Source organism: Hyaena hyaena, unplaced genomic scaffold (assembly GCF_003009895.1).
Source record: "Hyaena hyaena isolate Hyena2069 unplaced genomic scaffold, ASM300989v1 scaffold_245, whole genome shotgun sequence".
NCBI lineage: Eukaryota > Metazoa > Chordata > Mammalia > Carnivora > Hyaenidae > Hyaena > Hyaena hyaena.
In genome coordinates this window covers 944,431-956,644 of record NW_024080878.1, presented here as the reverse complement: position 1 = coordinate 956,644, position 12,214 = coordinate 944,431, and positions in this window count along the sequence as shown.

Sequence of the window (12,214 nt, the reverse complement as noted above, 5' to 3'; positions counted from 1 at the left end):
AAGAATCCAAAGGAGAAGATTTTTCCAAAAAAAGATGATGGTCTGTTTATCTAGGCCCTCCAAAAGCATTTCCTGCCAGGCAGTTGACATGTAGCCTTGGCACAATTTCAGAAAACTATTTGCTTCTGTTTACCCTTCTAGATACAGCATCTCCTAGGAATTGAGATGAAGAATCTCCTTTAACTCTTTTAAACTTTATATAACTTTATAAACTTTATGTAACACTTTTGAATCTCCTCTTTATGTTAGCACAATGAAAATTCTTGTGTCTTTAAATTCTAAGAAAAAAAATGCATCTGTTTTAGTAATTGACTAGCAGAGAAATCAAAGCCTTAAAGTGAATTAACTCAATAAAATGTAATTAGAATATTCCTTTTCCCATAAGATTGTAAAGCTAAGTCTCTTTTTCAGAAAACTCAATGCAATTATATCTGAATATATAAATCTTACTAATCGTAGGATAAGTGTTAACAATTGCAGAATCCTTCTTCCTAAGTAAATGAACCCACTATTGAGTTTTTCTGAAGAGTATGCTCTGCTTAATTTACTTATAATGTTTTTCTTTTTCTTTTCATATAACATTTCAGAAATATTTTTGAGATGAGGTAGAGAGTATGTTTAAAAAATGAAACTTACTCAAAATTTTTATTCCTATTAGGGAGTCAATTTGTTTCTAAATGTTTTTAATACTCATTATATAGTTAGGGATATAAGAGCATGTTATAACTTTATTGTGATCCCAAAATGCATGTTATTTTAATTAAGTATAAATGTATCTTTGAGGGAATGTGATGGCAAGTGTATTAATTTAAAGATGAGAAATTTGAGATACAGGAAAAATACAGTCACTTCAGATACCTACTGCAGTTAAATGTTGTCAAATTTAGGTCCTCTCTGCATACTGTTGCCAAATATATTAATTATTACTTACCTTTTTTGGCCTGCCAGAATGAACTAAAAAGGATTCTAAAATTCTAGTCAGCACCAGGGTAGGCAACAGTAGATGAAGAAAGATAAGAAGCTATGATGACCTGGAAATGAATGGCATGGAAAGGTAGCAAGAGAATAGTTTATGATCAGGCCTAGTCCGGGGAACTGGAGCCAGGTAAGTGGTTCAGATTTGGAGCATATCCATGATCAAAGATCAGAGCAAGCCCATGGATTGGAATAAGATGACTTCTGAATGACAAGGATTAGGGCAAGCAACAGATCAGAGACAAAAGTACAGGAGATTGGCATACAAACATCAGCGGGATGGGAAGATGAGGAATGATAAGCACATGTCCAAAGTTTGGGGTCTCAAATTTAAGGTCACGATTAGAATTTGTCCCATTATTACTCTGGATAGCATAAGTCTCACATTTCCCACCCTCCTTTTCTCTGTAATTTACAAGGCTTCAGACATAGTTGGAAGACATAACCCTGCCTTTCCACAACTGATACTGAAGGCCTATGTGTTGAGATGAATGGCTCCCTGTATTAAGGCAGTCAAAAGCCAACATAGTCTAGAGTCCAGAGAGTTCTGTCTTTGAGACTGGAATTGTACGAGCAAAATGATTTAGCAAAGATAGGGTCACCATTGGTACTATGGACAAGGAATTATCTTGGGCTTGTGAATTGGTGACATTGGTCCATCCCATGACTTCTTATCTCTGTCTTGAAACCATGTTGGTTCCCAGACTGCCTGGCCCAGCAACAATCTTGAGTACTGACTGACTGCCTCAGCCCAATCCTGTGAATCTACATCACTTTAATTTTTAGGACTTCTAGCTATATATTCCGGGGGAAGTGAAGAATAGGAAATCCATAGTCAGGGTGAAACAAGCAGAATGACTGAGACAATCCTCTCTGTTAGTCAGGGAACTAGTATCACGGTCGTCTCAGAGACCGAGCTCATCCGCCTCCGCCCCCCCCCCCCCAACTGCAATGCCTGTCATGGAGTAGGTCCTTAGTAAATATTGGTTGAATATTGAATTATTTCAGGGGCCTGCAAGTGATGAAAGTAACTTAGTGGGAGAAGGAGTGGGAGAGGAACTCCTGGCATAGGCACAGAGCCTGAATGCAGCTTTCATACGTGAGAAAGATGAAACTATATTGCTATATAGGGATGTCCTAGAAATGAAGACACAAAGAAGTTATTAACATATCCAAGGCTATAGAGCCATCCAGGGCAGCACTAGAAGTTTACCGAGTGTCTTCATTTTCAGATTTATGCTGTGTACACTAAACAAATGGTTTGTAAAGATTCAAAACAGTGCTTAGGCCAGCAGAAAACTTTTTAAAAATTAATATAAAGTTTGAGTAAGTGAAATTTTGAAGATGATGGAATCTAATTGATAACTTCCTTACTCTTTAACCTGTAGATAATCTCCCTTTTAAAAGTGTTCATTATAGTAGTGATTATGCAGAGAAGAAGCCTGTGATGAAAATGTGGAATAAAATTGTGTTCTTTGTTCAGCAAGTTAAAACAAGCTGGTCTGTAAGCAATTATTATCTTCATCAAAATTCCTAGCTCTAATGTTTTGGCTTCATTGGCCCAGCACGTATGCCTTCTTGAACAATTGGATGGATTTAAAACACTTAGGAGATGTTTGTGCTTATATCTTAACATAGCATCAGTTCAACAGGAAAGAGGAAAAAAAAAGTAAGATTTGGCATTAGGGCATAGTTTTAAAAAGAAAATCAAACCCAAACTAAAGTAAACAAAAAGCCCATAACAGCGCTTAAATCCCTGTATACGAATGAACATTCTTTACTGAGCCGTGTAATGCCTTCAGTAGCCATGCTGGAGTTAGTGTTCAGGAGTGTCTTTCTGTTCCTTACTGTTTCATCACTTAACACTTCTGGAAAAAATTACCAGAGGGTTGATTACCCATTACTAACAATTTTATATGGGTGATACATTCGAAAGAAACATCTCTTTGCCTTTTTAAAAATTTTTTTGATTATTCCAAACAATAGCAACAACAAATATATACTCTATTCTAAGCAAACTGTTCAGGTACCTGGTTGGGTAAGCAGATGATTTAAATGTGAATTAGCTTTTTAAATTCTGAATTTGCATACGTGTAAGTGACCATGAAGAATGTGCCTTTGGATACGATTGAGAATGTTTGGTTAAAAAATAATAATCTTTTAAGATTAAAAATATCCACAGGTGCATTTTTAAGTTTATATAATTTTTCTAGGGGGTTAGGTTTCTGTTTACATTCTTTGGTTAGCTCATGATTACATAATCAAATATTTATACTATATATTTTCTTGAAACTGCTGTAATGCAACAGCCATTTATTGGGTAACTGTCATTTACTAAGTATTGAAGATGGATATACCTTCAAGAGGTATACATTCTAGCAGAATCATCAGATGGGGTCATGGGGAACAATACTTGTGAACAGATGTTCTGGGCTATGGACCGTGACTTGGGTGCAAAGAGAGAGAGTAAATCTTTCTGCCCAGGGGCTGGCTTTACTGAAGAGGTAACCTTCGAGTTGGGCCTATCAAAAGTGTTCCCTTTCTTGATATTTTCGGGAAATGACAAGTTATTTATGAGCCTAATGAAGCCAATGTGTAGAATTTGATAGAAGAGTTAGAAGGGAAAATGTACAAAATTTCCCATAAGATAGAAGAAAAAGACAATGAGATGGACAAGTAAGGGATCAATCTAGGAGGTCCAACATAGAAATAGGAGTTCTAGAAAGAGAAATTAGAGAAAATTAGGGGAGGAAGTCTATGAAAAACAAAACAAAACTAAATAAAGGAATATGAGCCTCCAGATTAAAAGTGCCCGCTTTTAATGTGCTTTAGAACAATGTTTGAAAAAAGTACCCATACCCAGGCACATCATCATGAAATTTCTGATTTCAGATAGAAAAGATCCTGCAATCTAGCAGACACAAAAAAATGCATTACATTTCCTAACTGCAATACTAGAAAGCATGTGACCAGTGGAAAAATACCTTCTAAAATCTGAATGAAAAATATTTTTTACTTAGAATTCTTTACCAGATTAAACTGGCAGTCCAGTGGTAGAATAGTTTGAAATCATTTTCAGCCCTGTGAAGGATCAATGTTTTTTTTGCCTCCTGTGTACCCTTTCTCAGAAAACTACAAAAGGGATGGAAAAAGAAAGAAGAAGACATGAGATGCAGGAAACAGAAGCTCCAACATAGTAGAGATTATTCTTCAAAACGAATAGACATGCTTCTGGGATAGGAGATTGGGAGGAAAGCAGATGCATTTTTGACATAGTAGAGGATTGTTGAGGAAGATATACCTCTGCTTTTTCAGCAGTGAGGGCAAGGTTGCCTGCTAACAGTAATTGGTTAGACGTTTTGAAAATATACAAACTTGGGACAGTTGCTATGGAAAGCAAGAAAAGAATCTAAATCACTAAGAATAATGAAAAAGGATTGTTGAGCAGTATTCAGTATTGGGAGGAAGTTTGTAGTGAAGCATGTCAGTTTCTTTTGCACCTTTCAGTAGGGTTTCAGAAATCATAAAGGTACTTTTTGTTAACTTCAGTGGTCTTTATCAAAGATCACTTTTCTCCTGAGATGCTCTGAAGATTTGTTATTGTAACACAAACTGAATTTTGGTTGGCGAAGGATCTATTTCCTCATGATATTAGAATTTGCATGCTGGAAAGCTGGGCCTCTTAAAAAATCACAATTGGTGGTAAAAATCACACACACACACACACACACACACACACACACACACAGCTGTGGAATGACAGCTTCCAATGCATCTGTAACCCATACTTTTTGGGCCCTTAACTCTTGGCTCTTTAAGTCGTGATGACTTGAAAGTTGGCTGATGACTTAGATACTTGGGAGGAAGGAACTAAAGACTGAATGGAATGCTAGTTATCCTGCAAGAAAAGAAAAAAGGAAAGACAGGAGGAAATAAGATAGATGTGAGTGCTGGGAAGAGCTTGATCTTCCAGGAGACTGATGGCAGTTCTGTCCTCTGACTTGAATGTGTCCATCATGTTTCTCAAGCTAACAGAGATGTTGGGGTAGGTTACCACTTAGCAATAGGGTAGGCACATACAAACTGTTACCCCCATCTTACTGATGTTTGAATTTTCGAAGTCATAACTATGACTCACAAATGTTAATGTGAGTAAACTTTTCATAACTTACTATTTTAGCAGAAGCTCGCTAAGCATTTATCTTTCCATTTGTTAAGAAAATATTCTATTATACTGTTTATTTAAATCCACTAAGCATGTAATTTTGGTCATCTCTGAACTGGACATCACTTCCTTGACTCTAACCTGTAGTCTAGAGTCTCTCATAGAGCTTTTTTTCAATTTTAAGGGCATAGACCCTACCTCTAGAGATTCTGATTCAAAATCTCTTGAGATATCCTAGACTACAGCATTGCATATTTACAAACTCCTCAGATGATTTCCCCCTGAGGACACATATTTTATTCTTTAAAGAACTATAAAAGAGTTGGAAGAGGACTACAGTTCTCAGGTGATTTTTGATGTGCACCAAGGTTGAAGACTATCTTTGTTTCTAATTTACTCTGCATACTGCATCCAGAATTATTTTCCTCAAATGCATATCATGTTACTCTTTTCCTCAAAAGCATTGTCTCCTCATGCCCTTCAGAATAAAATTCAAATTTCTTAGTATTGCTTTCTTAGCCTTCCTAGATCTGACCCTTCAGTCAGAGTAGGTTTAGTTTATGCTGCAATAGCAACCGCTGAAATTTCAGTGGCTTAAGACAATAAAAATCTATTTCTTGGGGCACCTGGCTGGCTCAGTCAGTTAAGCATCTGAGTCTTGATTTTGGCTCAGCTCATGATCTCACAGTCATGAGATCCATGCTGAGTGTGAAGCCTGTTTAGCATTCTCTCTTCCTCTGCCCCTCCCCTGTTGTCACTCACTCTCTCTCTGTCTCTCAAAAAAGTCTGTTTCTTATTCATACAACATGTCCAGCATGGGTCAATAGGGAGGCACCACTTTATTCAGTGACTGATTCTGCCCCAATGTCTCACATGGCTTTGGATCTATGTGGTTAGAGAAGAGAGGTCTGTGCATCTCTTACTCACCCCCCCCCCCTTTTTTTAAGGTAGGCTCCACACCCAGCATGGGGCTTGAACTTATGACCCGAAGATCAAGGGTCACATGCTCTACTATCTGAGCCAGCCAGGTGCCCCTCTCACTCATTAGAAATTTTGGCCTACAAGTGACAGGAGTCATTTCTGCTCACAGCCTATTGGCTAGAAAGTCATATGGCCCTGTGTAATTGCAGGGTGAGTGGAACATATAGACTTCTGGGGACTGGGTAGGATATTAGTAAGCATTTGTTGTACCTACCACAGACACATCTACCTATTTTTTTTAAGGTTGAGTTGAACTTCATAAAAATTAACCATTTAAAAATTTAGGATTCAGTGGTAATAATTGCATTCATGATGTTGTACAACCATCACTTCTGTCTAGTTCCAAAACATTTTCATCACCCCTAATGGAGACCCCATATTCATTTCTCCCTCCCTCCAGGCCCTGCCAATCACTAATCTTTGTGTCTTTATGGATTTACCTATAAATGGAATCATATAATATGTGACCTTTTGTGTCTGGCTTCTTTCAGTTATATAATGTTATGCAAGTTCATCCACATTGTAGAATGGTTCAGTACTTCATAACTTTTGTGGCCAAGTAATATTTTACTATATGAATATACTATATTTTGTTGATGGACACTTGGGTTGTTTCTACCTTTTGGTTATTGTGAATAGTGCTGTGAAAATTCATGTACAATTATTTATTTGAACACCTGTTTTCAGTCCTTGCATTATATACCTAGGACTGAAATTGCAGAGTCATATGGTTATTCTGTGTTTAACTTGTTGAGGAACCACCAAACTGGTTTCTACCTAGCCTTTTTAGCCTCTGTTACTCCAGTCAAATGAGGAGCAGTCATTGTTCTTTTTTTTTTAAAGGTATCATTATGACTCCTTAATGTTTTTTAAAAAATTTATTTCTGAGAGAGAGAGAGAGAGAGAGAGAGACAGCATGAGCAGGGGGAGGGTCAGAGAGAGAGGGAGACACAGAATCTGAAGCAGGCTCCAGGCTCTGAGCTAGCTGTCAACACAGAGCCTTACGTGGGGCTCGAACCCACGAGCTGTGAGATCATGACCTGTGCTGAGGTCAGCACAGGTCGGATGCTTAACTGACTGAGCCACCCAGGCGCCCCTATGCCAGAAATTTTTGTGCGGATTTTCACTGTCAGTCTGTTAACACAGTAACAGAAGGAACTATTCATTGGAGGGTTTGTTTAAGAAAAACATAAAAATGAGGAAGTTATTTACAAACAGATATGGCATTTTATAACCACATCTGCATGCTAGCCAACATTGCTTGCTGAAGCTATTTTGTAGTCTGGAGTTGTGCGTAGTAATACTCACAAGTAAAGTGAAGGTTGCAATTCTGCTAATCCTTCTAGTGGACTGGAATAGAGCGTGAATGGGGGTTCTTATCTTTTTTGAGATCGTAAACCCCTTTGATAATCTGTTATAGAATCTGGACTTCTTCTCCCAAAAATGCATTAAACACAAATAATTTTACCTTCCCTTTGAATATCTCTGGAAACATATACAAGAAACTACAGTGATTGCTTGAAGAGAGGGGAGCTAGAGGACACGAGTAGGAAGGAAGACTTCTCTTTCTCCAAATATCATTTTATACTGTTTTTCTAAGTTTTCAACCAGGTATATATCTTACATATGCATATACATATATATTTTTTAAAGTCACAATCAAAATTTTGCACATAATTTTGGATTCTGTGCTTCTTATACCCTACAATTAAAAATTTTTTCTTTAATGTTTATTTTTGAGAGAGAGAGAGAGACAGAGCACAAATGGGGGAGGAGCAGAGAGAGAGAGGGAGACACAGAATCTGCAGCTGGTTCCAGGCTCCAAGCTGTCAGCACAGAGCCCAACGCAGCGCTCGAACCCATGAACACTGAGATTATGACCTGAGCTAAAGACTGATGCTTAAACGACTGATCCACCCAAGCACCCCACTTATCCCCTACATTTTTAAAAACTAAGTAGCTTTTAACAGAATATACATTAGGTCAGTTATAGATTGTCTTACTTGATTACCAAAGATAGACATATAATCAATAGTTTCAGTGGCCTATATGTGCTATTGTTTGTGTAACAAAACATGCTGAGTCCTCAATGATCTGTTTTAACATCTTGCTAAACTTTGTTTAGTAGGAATATATATTTCAGTTTAAGGATTTTTTTTTCTTTCAGAGGTAGGCTGTAAAGGCAGTTGTAACTAAGGAAGTTGCTTATTGGGAAGAAAAGAGCTATAGTATGTTTCAATTCATGTAATATCTTGCTTGATTCCTTTTGGGAAGCCTGTGTGAGTGTGGTGATAGAGGAGCTTTCCTCTAAGGGAAAATTGGCCTATGTAGAACTGACAGAGATCTTACAATTAATTTAGTGTAGTGTTTCTTAACTTTGGAGATTCTAATTCAGTAGGTGTGAGACGAGGGCCAGAAACTGTATTTCTGACAAGCTTCTTAGATGATTCTGAAGGGCTCTCGGCTTTAGGAACTAGTGTTCTAGTACATGCTATTATGCTTTACTGATTGCAAAAACTAGTCACAAAGATTCATACTACTGGTGTTGCAACTGTGTAAATGTAAGTCCCGTTCACCTTTTGAGCATCTTGGAAAAGAGGAAAGTAAAAAGCCAAAGGTATGACCTTGATAGCTACTACTGAGGCATGCTGGGCTTCTGGAGATCAGAGTTGTTTTATGTTGAAACTGGCCCTAAGTCTTAAAGCTTATGGAAAAAGTTCAAGGGTGAATATTGGGTTTTTTAGAAATGAGCTTCTACTCAAATGTAGGGGAAATGGAAAGCTGGATTGGATTAAATAGTACCTGTTGAGGTTATAGATTAATAATTAGTAATTATTCTCTCTAAAAAGTATTTTAGAGTGATTTCAATATTTACCATTTAAGTTTAGCTATTTAAAACAAAACGTAAAATTTGTATTAAAAATGTAATAAAAGAAAATGATATGTAGAAAAGCATGCCTTAGAAAACTTAAAGGTCATCTGGGCCAACTTTCTTGCCCATTGCTTGCCTTAGAGAAATCTGGTTATTTGGATCATGAGGCATAAATAAGACTCCCAATTACTCCTTTAATTAAGACCACATATAATATTATAGGCAGAGAATGTAGGAGGAAGTAACTGCTTCATGAGTACTAGACCTGCAAACCTGAAAGACTTCCTCGAAAATCGTAATCCCTTTGTCCTTCAAAGAAAAAAAAAAAACACTCCGAAGCAAAATCTATGAACCAGAAAACCCAAAATACTCACCATGTTTAAGTGCAGGATTTAAAATAGCAAAAGGAAGTAAAGCCCACATCTGTGATGTCAAGTGCTATTTTGGTATATAACAAAATAGTTGAATCATAAGTCCCTCGAAGTTAAAATATTAAACAGACTCTTAACTATAAGATGTGTTGCCAGGCATCTGTATGGAATATAACCATGGAATCAGAGTATATTGTATTTCTCCACACAAAGAGAAGCAAAGCTACTGCTTCTAAAGATTAGGAAACTTTCATTAGACTGACAGAAGACAGTACAGAGGAAATGGCTCAGGGGGTGGAGGCGATGTATGTGAGAGGATGAAAGGAACAGTATTCCTACTATCCAAATTAGAGCCAGGATGTTTATGCTCAAATCTTGTCTTTGGCTCTGTGTTGAGGGGACTGAATAATCGGGACATGGGAAAGTGTATCTGTGAGATCCCTAAATTAGGCAGCAAATATACCAAATTCCTCCTATAAACGCTTCTTATTTGTGAGTAAAGCCCAAAGCCAGCTAATGCTAATTACTTCTTCCTCTTTTCTGTTGCTGGTATCCTTCCTAAAGCTGTTATTTCATTCAGTTGTTTACAAGTCACATGCCTCTACAGGATTATCACCTTATGGGGAGTGGTTTACTTATCTTTCATTTATTCAAATACCATGTATTTATTGTGCATGTATTTCATACTGTGCACTGTGCTAGGCACATAACGATGTAATTATTAGCAAGACAGACTTGGTCGCAGTCCTAGAGCTTGCATCTCTTTAGCTTTGTCAAGTGATGTGGACATTAGATTAATGTAAATTACTTAATTAGCACCTTTTAAAAGTTGCATTAGAACCGTTTCAGATGTCAGTGTCTCTAATAAAATTTTGGCCAGTACTAACTGACTGATACATCCGTGGAGTTTAGACTCAAGACTATATCTAGGCTGTATTTAGAAAACTTAAGGGATGTTAGTTTTCTTTCTGAAAGAGCAGATCTAATTAAGGTTTTTCTTAAGAATTAGAAAAAGTTCCATGCATAATTTGCTATAGCATTGGCAAACAAAAAGAACTATCGTATCTCATTATTTCCCTCTTATATTGCTTTAGCACACATAAGAGGCAGCAGCAAGCAGTTACTGTCCTGGGTCTGAATAAAGAAAATCTTGATGCTTTCTTTTGGGTTGGCTTTCTTTACAGTTGTCACTTACAAGAAAACCAGGACTTTAGTAAGTAGAAGTTTTAATAATCTTGCAAGTGAGAAACTTAAGAACCTCCTTATACAGCTTAGGGAGCTGCAGGTGGAATTTGCCTGGAGTGTTATTAAATTCTATGGCTTGTGTTCCCTAAAGATTCTTCTACATGAATTCTCTTGTTGCTTTTGGAGAGTAGACCACCCTAATTTGAGACTGAAGATTGGAAAAGGCTAAGTCCATCCATAATGGTGTTGGTCTCCTGAAGGGTTCAAGTGCTTCACAGAACGAGAGGCGAAACTCACTGCTAGATTTTGAATTTGGAGTAAAACTTGTTTTGCGTAGTTTCAGGTTGTCACCTGTATTTTCCAGTGTGCCTCAACAATGGAAACCTTGGGTTTTCCTAATGTAGAATCAATTCACTTTACCAAGAACTGATATATTTTTCACACAGACAACTGTGTTACTCTGTGTATAAGGCTTTCTGCTAGAAAGGCCAAATGTATCTTCTGTCATCAGTATTACAAGATAAAGAATTAATGCTAGTAATTTATGTTAATATCCTTTTCGGGCAAAGGAACAATAGACTTTATCAGTTTGATTCTTGCCACTATTTCTGTTTGATCACCACCAAGTTATTTTTAGGATGTATCTTAAAGTCCCCATTATTATTATTTTTGAGAGAAAGAGTGCGAGTGAGTAGGGGAAAGGCAGAGGGAATGGGAGAATTCTAAGCAGGCTCAATGCTCAGCGTGGAGCCAGACTCTGGGCTTGATTCTCACATCTGTGAGATCATGACCCGAGCTGAAATCGAGTCTGATGCTCAACCTACTGAGCCACCCGGGACCCTTCCTCCCGAGTCCCTGCCTCATCTTTATTTTTGATGCTTGTCCTGCAGCTGAGTAAATCCGTCTTTTGGACATGTGACAATTGAATTGGCCTGGGCTTTGAAACACGTTTTGGCTTTTCGCCTTTATAGCCTGTTTATCTTCATTCATATACGTTTGCTCCTTCAGGCTATAACTAGGTTTGTGAAAGTCAGTTTTGTGCATTTCAATATCAAAGTCTATTTATAGTGATTTATGGGATGAGAAATTGGGTAACATGGGTTCCTAACATCCCACCAAGTATGTGTGGGTTTGGATTTTAAGTGGTTTGCATGATTCTTTTCCAAGTGGATTGTCACACTGAGTTAACAATGTCTTTCAGAATTCCACTAATAAATCACAGATTCTCACTGCTAGTGTTCCATTGCTTATTTAATGACACCCTATTCCAGTTTTGAGTTTTGCAAGCCAAATGGAGTGTTTAAAACAAAATTTCAGAATGCCCTTGGAACTTTCGGTTCAGATCAAACTCCTTGGAACCCTACTGCTTTCAGAGTTCCTCTGCCCCTGCTGGCAGTACCAAACATAGCTTCTTGTAATGTCTTTCTGGGTTTTGCAGGGCTGCCCCAGGCCAAGGGCTAGAAGAACGGAAAGAGCTCATCGGTTTGTTTGAAGGCAGACAAGCTATACAGGCAGCTTTTCCCAGACTCTCCCAGCTCGGCTTTTCATGCATACCAGCAGAGCCGCTTTTTTCCTCCAGTGATTGAAACCATCTGGACTGCAGGGGGGTCACGTGTGTATGAGAAAATGACATAAAGTTTCAGATCCCCTTGTGCTTTGCTCCAG